Below are 13,325 nucleotides of genomic sequence, written 5' to 3'. Positions count from 1 at the left end.
CCAAAGGTTCTGGGTTCAGGGTTCACTCTCTGACATCAGGACGCCTTTCTGAAAGACTAGACTACTGCTGCTGCCAGTCAGCGTGGAAAACACAGAACCAGAAATGCCAGTCATTTGGGGATTTAGGAAACAAACCGAAACCAACAACAACAACCCACCCCTTTAAACTCTGTGGTGCCTTACACTGGTTATAGCTTGCTGGTTTCATTTGGGGCTTTCACTATCTGGAGATGCTGGAGACTGAGCTTGGCATCTTTTGCTTGCAAGGCATGTTTTAGAGCAGAGTTCAGGCCCAATTTATATATGATGCGATCACAGGTAACATGCTAGCTCTTTGAAGCATTCCTCTTCATATTCTGGGACACCCAGGGAGAGGGGAGCTGCTCGCAGCAGGAGAGGAAGACCACCACTTCTGCCTCTGATTCTAGACTGCTCTCTGCTACAGTCTCTTCCTGCTCAGTCTTCAGTTTCTGACCCCTCCTCTTCCCAGTCTGCTCCCTCTTCTAACTCTGACCACTTATCGTTGTCCCACCACCAATTCCCTGGCTCTGAGCCGCCTGTCTCTGCATCCAGCCAGTCCATGAGAAATGTAGTAGAAACATGACCACTGCTTGCCTGCTAACTTGACATCTCCCTGTCTGCTGGTCGCTGACATGTTATTGCAACACACAGAAGGGCAAATATACACAGTAAAGGCATGTCAACATGATGGGCTGTGATTAAACCAGTTAAACAGGGTAAGATTTTACCCTTATCCCACACAGCATATATACCAGGCCTCCAAAAGGAAATGTCATGTGAATGTAATCCTGAAATCACTGCTGTGCTGTACTAGATGCCAAAACAAAGAAACCAAAAGGGCAGTTAGAGAGTTTTGAAGCCACCTTTTGCATGCACGACAAGGAGATGTCTTGTAACCAGGAACAAAGATTATTTATTTAGAACAGACTCTGGGAATCTGCCATAATGTAGTAACAATGATTTCAATTATCCTTAAACCTCTAATTCATTGCCACACAAGGAAACATTCATTTGTTCTAACAGTTACTGATTGCTTTTTGTCTCATTAATTATAAGACCAGCATCATCTATCCTGTGCACCATTATATGACTTTGATTTTCTCCTGCCTTTCCCCCACTCTGTCTCCTTATGGCGACATTAGCCAATATATTTATTTATTTACTTATTTATTATCTTTCTAGGGCCTAGGGTGGCAAACAAGAAATGATAAACAATAAAAACACCTTAAAACAATTATAATACAGAGACAGACTGTATAAAGCACATAGAGGTGAAGCAGAGGTACAGCTTAAATAAAATTGTTTCTCATGTGGTTCCATACAGAGGCTTGACTTACAGTGGAATTCAAAGGTACTTAGTAGATTTTGCTTACCTCATATGTGCTTTCAAACAGTCTAATGACATTTTCAGTGCACACATACGGCAGTTGGGTAGTCATGAGTGTAGCCAGGGGGATGCAGCTCCCCCCCTAAATCAAGCAAATAAATAAATACAAATACTTAACTGCAATGTGATTGGTCAATTAGTTAACTCAGTTATGCCCCCCCCCCAACATAAAGCATGCCCCCCAACATAAATCATGGCTATGCCCATGTGAGCAGTGCTGTCTCTCTAGGATGCTCTTTGCATACGAGACCAGCACCCTGAACTCACAAACTTGGTGAAAAACATTTTTGCATTTTTCATGTGGAAGGAACCTTATGTGGAAGGAGCCTTTAACATGCATAGTCTTTGTGCATAAATTCACATTATTTTTGGAGGGGAGGTGGGACCAGGAAGTGCAATCTTGTTACTTCCTTCATGCATTGCGTTATCCACAGATAAGTCATTTGTGCAGGGTTAATCTTAAGCATGTATTCAATTGAAACTGCAGTGTTCATTGCTGCAAACTTAAGAAACAATACCAACAAGAGATTGGAGTGGGCATCAAAGGAACTTGGCTAGAATTGTGCAGTCTGTTCTTAAAATGGCTATGAAGATGTCTGCTGCTCTGCATGGCTGTTATCCTTATTCATTCTGCGGAGCTGTTTCCCCTACCTACAACTACTCATGTGCCACATTCATTCCTCCCCTTAGTTTCTATCATTACAAAACTGATTTGAAGAGTAACATTACTTTTAGTTGTTTCAGAAAAGAAACGATTAATCCAAATATTATAAAATGCAAACTTGATTATCCCCTTTAAAAATAATAAAAATACAGAGATCAAATGGGCCATTGTGGCTCCAGGAATAATTGTGTTAAACATCATTAGTGTGGCAAATTGCTATCACCTAGGATGTGTCTAACAGTCTAATTAAAATTTCTGTGATGCATTCATTCTGTGAAAATAACATTACCTTCATCTGTGCATGCAGAATGACTCAATCATTCAAATAACTAATAATAACAGGGCACTTCTTACTTCTTTCAATAATGATGAAGTGGCTCATTTATCACCACTTTTGCTTTGTTTAAGAAGATCCGTTCATTTGTTGAAAGCAGTTGCCAAATCCTAAAATGATATTCTTCTAAAACTGGCTTTATTAGGTTAGATAATGAAATGCATATGTGACATTTAAAAATATGTGTGTGTTGCAGCCTTTATATTGAAACCAAAATGCAATGCAGAAGAACTGTTGAGCTCTGGCAGATTCCAACAATAAAATTAAGTTGCATTTCTCTTGTTATCAGGGCAGCAAGAACAATGTGCTCTGGCTGTAGAAGCATTTCCACCATTTAAAGCATTGGGAGATCAGATAAATAGGTGAATAAGTCCTTTATTCCGATATCATTAGACTTTCAGAGAATAAAAATAGTGTAGTATATTTAGCTAAGGTAATATGTAAAAGCAATATATCTATAGTCAATAAGTCATTCTGATGATCCAGTAACATGTCAGCTGAGGAGAAAGGGAAGCTTTCATGCTTTAGTTAATGCAAATGAGTGAAATTTGTGGATTTGTGTTTACTGTCCTCAAACTGTATTTCTGTTTTCCTGCTTTGGGGATGGTACTAAGATTTCATGGTTCATGAGACCTTTATTGCAGATATTAATATTGCACAGCTTGAAGTAATAGGATGAATAAAAACTGACTCCTCTTGGAATAAAAATTGTCCAGACCCAAAATATGGTTTCAAAGCTTTCCTAACAAAACTTGTTCCAAAAACAGTTACAAAAAAACAAATAATGATACAACCAAATGGTTGTATAATATCATGTGCATGTCCAGCAAAGATTCAACTTCTTATAAAAAGGAAATTACTCCAAACAGACCTAAAATCAGAAGTCTGTCTCTCTCCACACAGACTCCTTTAGCCTGGAGCAGGGGTAGGCAACCTATGGCCCGTGGGCCGGATGCGGCCCAATCACCTTCTCTATCCAGCCTGCGGACGGTCCGGGAATCAGCGTGTTTTTACTTGAGTAGAATGTGTGCTTTTATTTAAAATGCATCTCTGGGTTATTTGTGGGGCATAGGAATTCATTCACCCCCCCCCCCAATATAGTGCAGCCCACCACATGGTCTGAGGCACGGTGGACCGGCCCACGGCTGAAAAAGGTTGCTGACCCCTGGCCCCAGAGCTCCTTTTCTCTCCAGGGTAGAGAAAAGACCAGCTCCTCAAGATGGCAATTTGCAACTGAATAGCTCTCTCAGGAGGACACAGCAGGTGCAGGTTGGTGGCAGCAGCAGCAGCAGTATAGGCCAGCACTTCCTGTTACACCTCAAGTGGCAAAACAGGACATGCCACCCCTGCCTGTGACCTTATGAGTTGATGCAGGTGTCAAGCAGGTTTAGGGCTATTTCTGTCATGGTCTCCCACCCTATGCAATGCCCTGCCAGTGAAGCTCCTTCATTCCATTCTTCCATGTACTGTGTGCAGACATGGCTTTTAACCAGGCCTTTGGCTGATTAAATAAAAGCTTGCGCTGGTGTAGGTTGTGTTTATTTTAATGACTGCTGGATTTTCTAATTTGTTTGTGGGTGTGCGTGTGTTGAGTTTCATTTAAAATGTTGCTTGTTTTATAATCTATTATTATTTAATCTGCTAGCTGCCTCGAGTTTCCTTGGTGGCGGAGGGAGATAACAATCACAAAAGAGAACCTGATATTCATGTGGGTCACGGAATGGGAAAATGGGTAATGTTAATCATCTTTTAGTAAGTGATGTTTTCTTTGCCTAGGCGGTTTCTAGAAATTATACGTCGGCATATTTGGAGAGGGCTTATCTCATTGTTTCAGAAGACCACACTTTGAGATATGTGGAAAGAACATTGTGATGAATGATCTTATTACCAAAGCTGTGCTGAGAAGGTTTACGGAGTAGTAGTCCAAAACCCCTCCATGGCAAGACGTTATAGTTCATATTTGCTGCGTCTGGGACTTTCTAGAGTACTAATTTGTTTCTTGGGTTTAGGAAAGAGATAAATCAATTTTCTTTTAGTTGGGTGCTTCGTTGTCTACATAATGTGGACTAGCCACCTTGGCAGTTCACTTTTTTATAGTACCCAGTTTGCAACTCCTTCCTTTCACTTTGCTTTTCAACAGCAACATTGTTATCAATGTAAATCATCCCACCCCCTTTACTGAGGGGCCAAATCAGGTGTGGCTACTAGTGATGAAGTTGGTGGCACTGGATATGTCCACAGTTGGATGTTCATCATGTGTTTGGTTTTGCTAATTATATTAGCTGAAGCAAAGCAGGCTGCAGACAAGGGAAGTCCTCTGGAAGAAGGTGTTCAACTCTCCCTTCCATGCCTTTTTTCTAATATAAAACCATCTCCACAAAGCTGCTACTAACTCTTCAAGGAGTCTGGCAGAGAGGAACATGAGGAATATCTGCATCTGTCTCTCCTCCACCTGCTACGATGGAGCTAAATGTAGCTTAGGATGGGGAGCTACTTTGGAGAAAAAGCATGGGAGGAAGAAGTTTAAAATACCATTCCAAAGTACCACATCCTGGCCTTCAAAGTAGCTTCATGGAACGGCAAATGAGCAAAATAAAAATAACAACCCACAGTGTCTAACTAGAGGAGAAGCTCTGATCCTGTAACTATTTGCTACAGGATCAATTCAGTTTGGGATTGCAGTGCTGTGGGAGGGGTTTTGGGGTTTATCACCCCCCTACCACCATGTTATTCTTCTAATCAAAGCTGTTGCTCAGAAGCACCTATTGCCTGTTGGGGAAACCAACATACAGTGAGGCAAACAGCCGTTTTCGTGTGAAATGTTTCATTGGGAAAATGGCTCTTACAGTGCTGGGGTCCTGATTTGCCTTATCCGCTTGCCATGCCTACTTTTTGCAAACAAGATGGACATTCCAGTCGCAAGTCTCTTTTGCCCTTTGAGGTGCTGGTCTGTTTCAGTGGGCTACCTTGATCTTGTGCTGTTTCAGACATAGAATCATGGGGGGGGGGTCTACCCATGCACTTGGTCCACAACCTCTCCAGCTGTTACAAAATGCTAAAGCTGGACTGTTGATGGACACAGACTATTGCCAGGACATAGCCCTAGTGCTTAAAATCTTGCACTGGTTGCCCATGTGTTACTGAGTGAGGTTCAAGGTTGGATTAATTTTCAAGGCTCTTAACATCTTGGGTCCAGGATACCTTAAGAACCATGTGGCCACTTATATTCATGCCCAATCACTGAGATCTCTGGGAGATATATCACTCAGGTATGTTAATGATTATTTTTTGAAAGTATAGGAGCTGCTTTGGATCAATGGGGCAGAAGTCACCCTGTCTCATGTCCATTAAATGAAAAACAAATAAATCTGTCAGTCTTGTCAGCTTTACTTTTCCAGTGTTAATTATTAAGCAATATACATATGCATGAAATGAATGAATTCATGTGATTTTATAGAAGCTGAAGCCATGTCAGTGGGCTGTTTTGTCATCAGAAAGTTTCTGGAGGCCCCTGTTTCAAAAAACTAAGACAGTTTTCATTCTGTAGGGCATGTCTCCTCTGCCTGAAGCATCCTGCAGCTTTTTTCTGACATCTCCCCCCCACCCCTCCATATTAATTTCCCCCCCAAGCATGTCAATGAATCTTAGAAAATTTCTGGAGAATGTTCTTTGAAGCACAACTGAAAATTGCTTTAAACTGATTAATATCCTTGCCTGGTACTTCATCTGTAGTTTGAATAAACTGATAGAGCTTATAGTTTGTGGCTCTTAGCTTGCTATTTCTTAGTTGCACAGCATCATGTCGTTTCCTAATCTGTCATGCGCTATGACAGACATTTTCATTTGGGCATACCTTAATGAGAGGCACACCTAAAACCAAGCACATCTGCAAATCAACATTTCATTCCACAACCTTATTAAGATAGAGTATTAGGATGCAAGGGCTATGCTTCAGCTTTATTGACTTTAGTAAGTCCCAAATGGGGTCTTTTCCAAATGGCTGAGCTCAACTGGGTTGCAGATTCATATCGGAAATAACAGCAAACAAGCATATGTCTAATTAAAGTGAAGCAATATGCAAGGAGAATGTGTTTAAATGGCAATAATTCATGCTGACTTGATCCAAATAGTTAAAAAAACAAGTCCTTGAAAGGTTTGCAAACAGTTAGTGATACAAATCTTTTAAAAACCAAGATTATTACGTAAACGATAAACTGAATAGGGAGCTTTCAAAGGTACAAAGTTTGCTTGGCGGGTTTTTGTTATTTATGTAAAATCCTCACTGAAGAAATTGCAGATCTTCAACACCACCTGAAGACTGAGAAAATTGCTGAGTGTGGAAAGATGCTTTGGGATCAGTCAGCACCACACAGATTATTTCAGTCCAAGACTCCCAAGGTGATTAACAATGTAAAGCAAAACCATATACAGGATGCTAACAACAAAAACAATAGAATAAAAGCTTTACAAAATATAGCAGAGACCTAAAAGAACAGAAAGGGATGAACTAATTGGATGACCAAAAGAACAAAAAGGATTTATGAGCCCATTCAAATGTCCAGGGCTGGCTCTGTTGGGGATTTTAGGTGACACACCACATAGTGGAAGTTGTCCCCAGTTCCAGTCACAACACAGAGGCAGCTTAAGTCCAAAATATCTTGCTGAAGCAGAAGATAAGGCTTCAGTAATACAGTTTCAGATGCCGATATATACATACAGCTTGTAGGCTTTGCAGAATATGCATCCAGTTATAAAACATTTATGTTGCTCCAGCAGTTCAAGATGTAACGCAGACTCCAACTCATGGACAGCACACACAGACTGACTAATGAGCTGACATCGGGAGTGCCAGCTTGGCCCCACAACTATAGGTGTCAGGTAGCGTGCATAGCCCTGGCCCTGAAATTTGTGGGTGCCTGGCCCCTTTATAGATAATTTTGTGGGTGCTCAGGCACCCAGGGTCCGAGGGGATTAGCACCTATGACAGGCATGCCTTAATTACTTATATAGACAACGCTGGGCCATTGCCACAGCAACTTGCTTTGCTGACCTTGCACCTGTTGACAGAGGCGGAGCTAGTTGCTCCAACACCCGGAGTGATGCACATGCTGTGCACCCGCGGGTGGGGCCATATGAGTGGGGTGAGCATCCCAGGAGGGCGGGGTGAGCGTCCCAGGGGGCTCCACTGCAAGTGTCCCAGGGGTGAGATGCCCATGGGGCTGGAGTGAGCCACCCATGGTGGGCTGCTTCCTGGGGGGGGGGGGGAGGGAGCAGCGCTGCTTTGCCAGCAGCCTTCCTCTCTTCCCTCTTCCTTTGGACAGCTCAGGAGAGGCTTGCCCTGCCCAAAACAGCTCAGGAGCAGAGGGCAATGGTGTGCCGTCCGCCCTCAACTCTCAAGCCTCCCCTGAGCTGTCAAAACGAAGGGGGAAGGGGGGAAGGCCGTCGGCAAGGCGGCACAGCTCCACCCCTTCCCCCGATGACTCAGGGTAGGCTTGGGAGTCGTGGGCGGGCGGCACACCGAATGTCACGCCCCTCAATGACACCTGGGGCGAACTACCCCCACTGCACCCTCTTCCTCCACCCCTGCCTATTGACTTATCTCCTACATGGGTGATTTGTCCCCATGAAAGCAGTTAACCCTTTCCTCCATGACCAGTTCTTCCAACAGGCTCTACCATTAGGTAAAGTGAGCTGGCTATTTCCAGTGTCAGATGTTTGTGGGCGAAGAGTGCCAATGAGACAATGAAGAAGGATACAATGGTATATACCATGCACAGCCAATCCTTCAACTCTTCACCATCAAGCTACCTTAACACCCTCATAGGTGGATGGAGAGAAAATAATATGCCAGTACCAGAGTTGGTGTTTTTCCTCTTATCCAGGGACATGTTGGGGAATCTTCCATTTCCCAGAATGCTCCCTTTTGCCCCCTCCACTGTTTTAGTACCAACTACAGGGGCAATTATAGCAGTCCTTTCTGCCACAGCTAGAAGGGATCTTCCAATGGTGGGGCTCCTTCCCTAGGAGTGGAATATTCTCTCCATCCATAGAGAGGCAGAACCACAAAAACCCTCTGGTTCACAGAATACCCTCCCAGTCAGGATGGTAAGATTTTCAGCAGTGTAAGAAAAAAGTAAAGTATATAATGGGGTGAACCAAGAAAACGCGAGAAAAAGAGGAGACAGAAGGAACCATGGAAGGAGAGGATGGGAAGTCGGTGGAGGAATGTTTTCTGGTTTTTTGTTTATTTTTTGATATTCTAAAACTGTTATTTCTTTTCTATTTCAGAAGGGGGTTTTGTGCCCTTTGCATTATTTCCATTCATTTCTTTGACATGGAAATGTATCAGAAGCACAAATAAAAATAAATATTAAGAACACCCACCCAATCATAGAAAAGCACCGTGGCTGCAGTGCCACAATCCATTCTTTGCAACCTTGAGCTTAAAGTACTGTACTGACAGATGATTAGCAGTTAAAGAAAATGTAATCTGCATGAAAGCAGTGGCATTCTGTGGTATTCATCAGGAAAAAGGGTTACCGCATCAGATAACAGTAGACAGGCTTTCTGATGGAACATAACTGAGATTTTGTTTTGGTGTTTCGGGAGCATGTGAACTTTTAGCTTTGGAATATAACAGGCTTTCAAATCATGTTTAGACCTGTGCCCTTGTAATATGCAATAATCGTATGTCTATTACTGACTCACTCACTTATCAAAAGCTTAGAAACCTTATCTTTGCACATAAAAATGCACAGGAGTGAGAGCCAATGTGCTGCAGAGAAGAAATATAACAGCAGTATATTGACAATAAAGCTTTCGGAATAATAGCCATTCGGAGTAAAGATTTGATAGCTCTACACAAAATAAGGATGAGGGGTGGGGCTGCCTGGAAAATACTAGGTAATTAATCAATCCTTTATTTTACTGCTAAGTTGAGTCTTTCCAACAGTAAAGACCTGGGTTCTATTTTGTGTGGAATGGACTTCCAGATAAGATGGTGTCTGCAGGAAGCCTTCACTTTCAGTGACTGATCAGCATATAAGGGGTGAGACAACTTTTTCAGTTATCCTGGTGCCACCTCAAGCTTCGTTTGGTAGCTAATTGACAGCCACTGCCCAGTGTGTATGGAGGTCATCTTTTAGCTTAGATACAACCCACAGACTTTAGTTTACAAATAAAACCAGCTGCAGCAACAGAAATTCAAAATCCCAGTACTTGAGCAGTTTATTTCTTTTGTATAAACTGTGCATAAAGGGAATTAAAGAAAAAATGTTGTTGGTGCTCTTCCCAATGAAAGAGCACTGTGTTTTCTCAGTGAAGGTGAAGAGCTATGAACTCTTCACGCAACAATCTCTGACCCTAATTTTAGCAAAACCTCAACACAAGAGAGTTGGAAGGAAGGAAGCCTTCATAAATTGAAATTACCAATTTAAGCTAATAGTTGTCATGACATCAACTGAGCTAATGAATGTAACTCAGCAATGCCCAAAGGAACTGCTCACTGCCCTGCCCTGCCCCTTGCAGCAACAATAGAAGACCTATCCTTTTCAAAGAAGCAGAATAAGTAGGAACTGCTTAGTTCCTGGCTATATTTTATATGGTAGCAATTTAATTTAAAATGCAATGCAATTTTGTTGAACACCCCCTCCATGCAAGAACTGTAAAACAACAGACCAGAAAATGGCAGAAAAAAATGCCAGCAGAAACAAAAAAATCCCCCAAAGCCATTCGAAAGCCATTTTGATCCAACTGGTGCCAAGGATGAACCAACCATAAACAGTTCTTCCATTTTTGAAGAGGTTAGAAACCACTCTGAGAAGACATTCATATCCTTTCCCAAAGCATGTGGAGAAAGGTTGAAAGGAACAGAACAGGCACATTTAATGGGATGTAGAAGAAAATGATGACCATGTACATCGTGCCCATGTTTTTTCTTGATGCTCCTTTGTGGACAACTCTCTCTGACACTTTCCTTTAACCTACTTTGCACCATAGATCAGGTACACAAAGCAGAAAGATAAGTCCCCACACAACCATTTCTGGGTGTATACACATGATTTCCTAGCTTGGTGACCTTGGTTCCTCTTGGTCAAGAATGGTAGTGGAACTAAGGAGCACAACTCCCCCCCCCCCATTAACACTGTAAATCTATGTGAAGTTTCTTCAGTTCCTGCACCAAAGCATCTCCACTGAAATTCTTTCATGAAGAAGCTTCTCTGAAACTCATCATTCTAAACATGGTTGCCAAGTAAGAGAGAGAGAAAATTATTCCTGCCTAGTAGTGTAAGCTTGATCCCTAGGCAACAAGCATAAAGAATTATCTCTTGGATACCAGTGTTTCTGAATCAATAGCTGGTCTGGAAGCAGGAGTTCAGCAGGCCTGATTAAATCACTCTAGAAAAGTAGCAAGGATGACTGGATAAATGAGCTTTTAATCAGGAAACCATTGCCCTTTCAGTGGAAGAAACTCCTAACAAACAGCAGAAGTCAAATTTTCTCTTTGTTGTGAGAACAGATAATAACATCATTTCCTTTGCCCACAAACCCCCATCTCTGTTCTTTCTTTACGGGTAATTTAGTTATCACCACAATGGCCATCAGTAACTTCACAATTAGTGCTTTTCCTTCAGGCACTTACCTTTGAAAGCCCACATAGAGGATTTCATTTGAGCTGGGGTTTCTGGGACTTAGCCCCAAAGTATAATTAAGTGAAAACAAAGAAGAAAGTAAAAATAATGTGAATCTGGAGATGGCTTTTTCATCTGAATGTGGTTTGCAGGCCCAGCATATAGCCTGGAGGAACCAACACGAGACTCTCTAGAGTTATCAGCAAGACTGGCCCAAGACATTTTGTTGCCTGTTTTTAATGACAAGATAGTAACCTCCATACCAAATTTTACATCTAGACGCTGACTGGACTAGCAGTTGATCATTCTTCAATGTGAGACAGTGTCTTCCACTGCTCCAAGGGGAAGCAACCACTTATAAGGGTGCAAGACAGGGTTAGGATCCTCCAAGAAGGAAGCTCAGGAGTGCCAGCCAAGGGAGGGGGCTCTCCCTGCTTTCCCTCAGCATTCAAAATGTCAGGAGTGCTGTGGAGCCAAGTGGGATGGGGCAGTGAGAGCAAGATCTGGAGGATGAGGTTGGAGGTGGGGAGAGGCCAAGTGGTGAGTTGACAGAGGTTTCTGCCTCTTTTCTGCTGGACAACACACAAGGGATAGAGGAGCAGTTGGAGACAGCCTTCACTCCATCTTTTGAGAATGACGTTCCTATGGTAGCCAAGGATGCAACTGCCCAATTGACAGAGCCAGCTGAGTCAGAGGCGGAAAGACAGTTGAAGTGAGTGAGTCAGGTCCTGTTGCCAGCAGACCTGGCCCACCTGCAGGACTGCATGCTTGCAAGTACAGTCTTTTGGCTTGGGTTAACTGTGCAAATGACTGGCCCTGCCACACTCTTCAAAAGTCGAATGAATCTTAGAGCTTAGCCATGAATCTTAGAGCTATGCTTATAGACTGATGAATCATGTGTCCTGTACTTTGAACTTATGCTGTGGAAAAAAACAACAACACACGAATTGTGTGTCTCCAGAGGGATGGAGGATCCAGAATGCATTTGGTGGGATTTTATTTCCTCAGCTTCGGAGTTAGATGCTCAACGTTCACCATCGATGCCTTCATTTTTATTGGTATGTTACCATTTCTTTCTTCTATTGTGTTTTGTTTGCTTCCTTTGTATATGGAATGATGTAACACTGTCTTATTGCACTTTTGGGTTGTTAGCAAAGGTGTGTGTGTGTGTGTGTGTGTGTGTGTGTGTGCTGAGACAATGTGCACTCATTTATTGAATAAAGCTTCCAGGTTTCCTCAAGCTGAGAGTCCGAGGGTGGGAGCCAGGACATCCTATCACTGTCACTGAGCTACCTGCCCTACGATCACAGCTGAGTTTCTCATATGCTGAGAAAAGTTCTGGGCTACTATGGCACATGTGTAGACTGGCAGTACCATGTTAATGATGCTGCTTCTTAGATACTACTGATTCTTGCCTCACCCCAATGTTTCAAAGCTTGGGTATTGGGCTGGGGTCATTAGAACTGCATTGTTGGCCAGTACATGAGTACAGACTAGGAACTCTTCTCGCCATTGCTGCCTGGGTAGCCCCATTCCCAGGAATTTGTTCTGTGGCAGACTCTGCCCAGGTGCCAAAACCTGCTACAAAAATCTAGGTTTTCTCCACTGATGCTAGTGGCCAATGAGCCCGCATTCTCTGGGTCACATGCATTCCAAATCCCTTTCTGTGACCTCTAATTATGTGCACCAACAAGCCCATGCATGATTATCTAAAGCTATGGACTGCTGTGAACCATAAAAAGCTTCTCTCTTGGCTGATTGTCATAGGAGGCACTGATGAAAGTTCTAGCTTTTCTGCTATTGCTAACAGCAGCCTTTCACGGTTTCCATGGAAGCAGATGTGGCAGTGAAAAGTTCTAAGTGACAGGCATTTTCAAACCTTGACCTTTTTCATTTCTACAGAAAGGGCAGCAGAAAAGCTGGCAATAGCAAAAGCGTTACATCTATGCTAATACCAGTTATCAGTCTAGAGAGCTCTGGACTTTACTGTAAGTGGCATTTTTACAAAAAAATTGATTTGGCAGCATCAGGCCTAACAAATGTAGGCTGCATGCAGTGTACTGAAAAACTCAACCACAGAGCGGGACGGGGGGCAGGGATCTTTGTATATTATTTTCTCATTTTAGTGAGAACAACCATCAGGAAAGATAATTTTAAGTTATTGGCCATTCAGTCATGTTAAAGATAGGCAGGTGATGGAACTTGAACTTTGCGGTGAATTTTAGGTCATTTATGTTTACTGGCTTCTCCAGTAGACACTGGCGTAGGAAGGGCAGGGCGTAGGGGGCG

This window comes from Lacerta agilis, chromosome 7, assembly GCF_009819535.1.
Source record: "Lacerta agilis isolate rLacAgi1 chromosome 7, rLacAgi1.pri, whole genome shotgun sequence".
Classification (NCBI taxonomy): domain Eukaryota; kingdom Metazoa; phylum Chordata; class Lepidosauria; order Squamata; family Lacertidae; genus Lacerta; species Lacerta agilis.
This window is presented reverse-complemented; position numbering follows the sequence as displayed.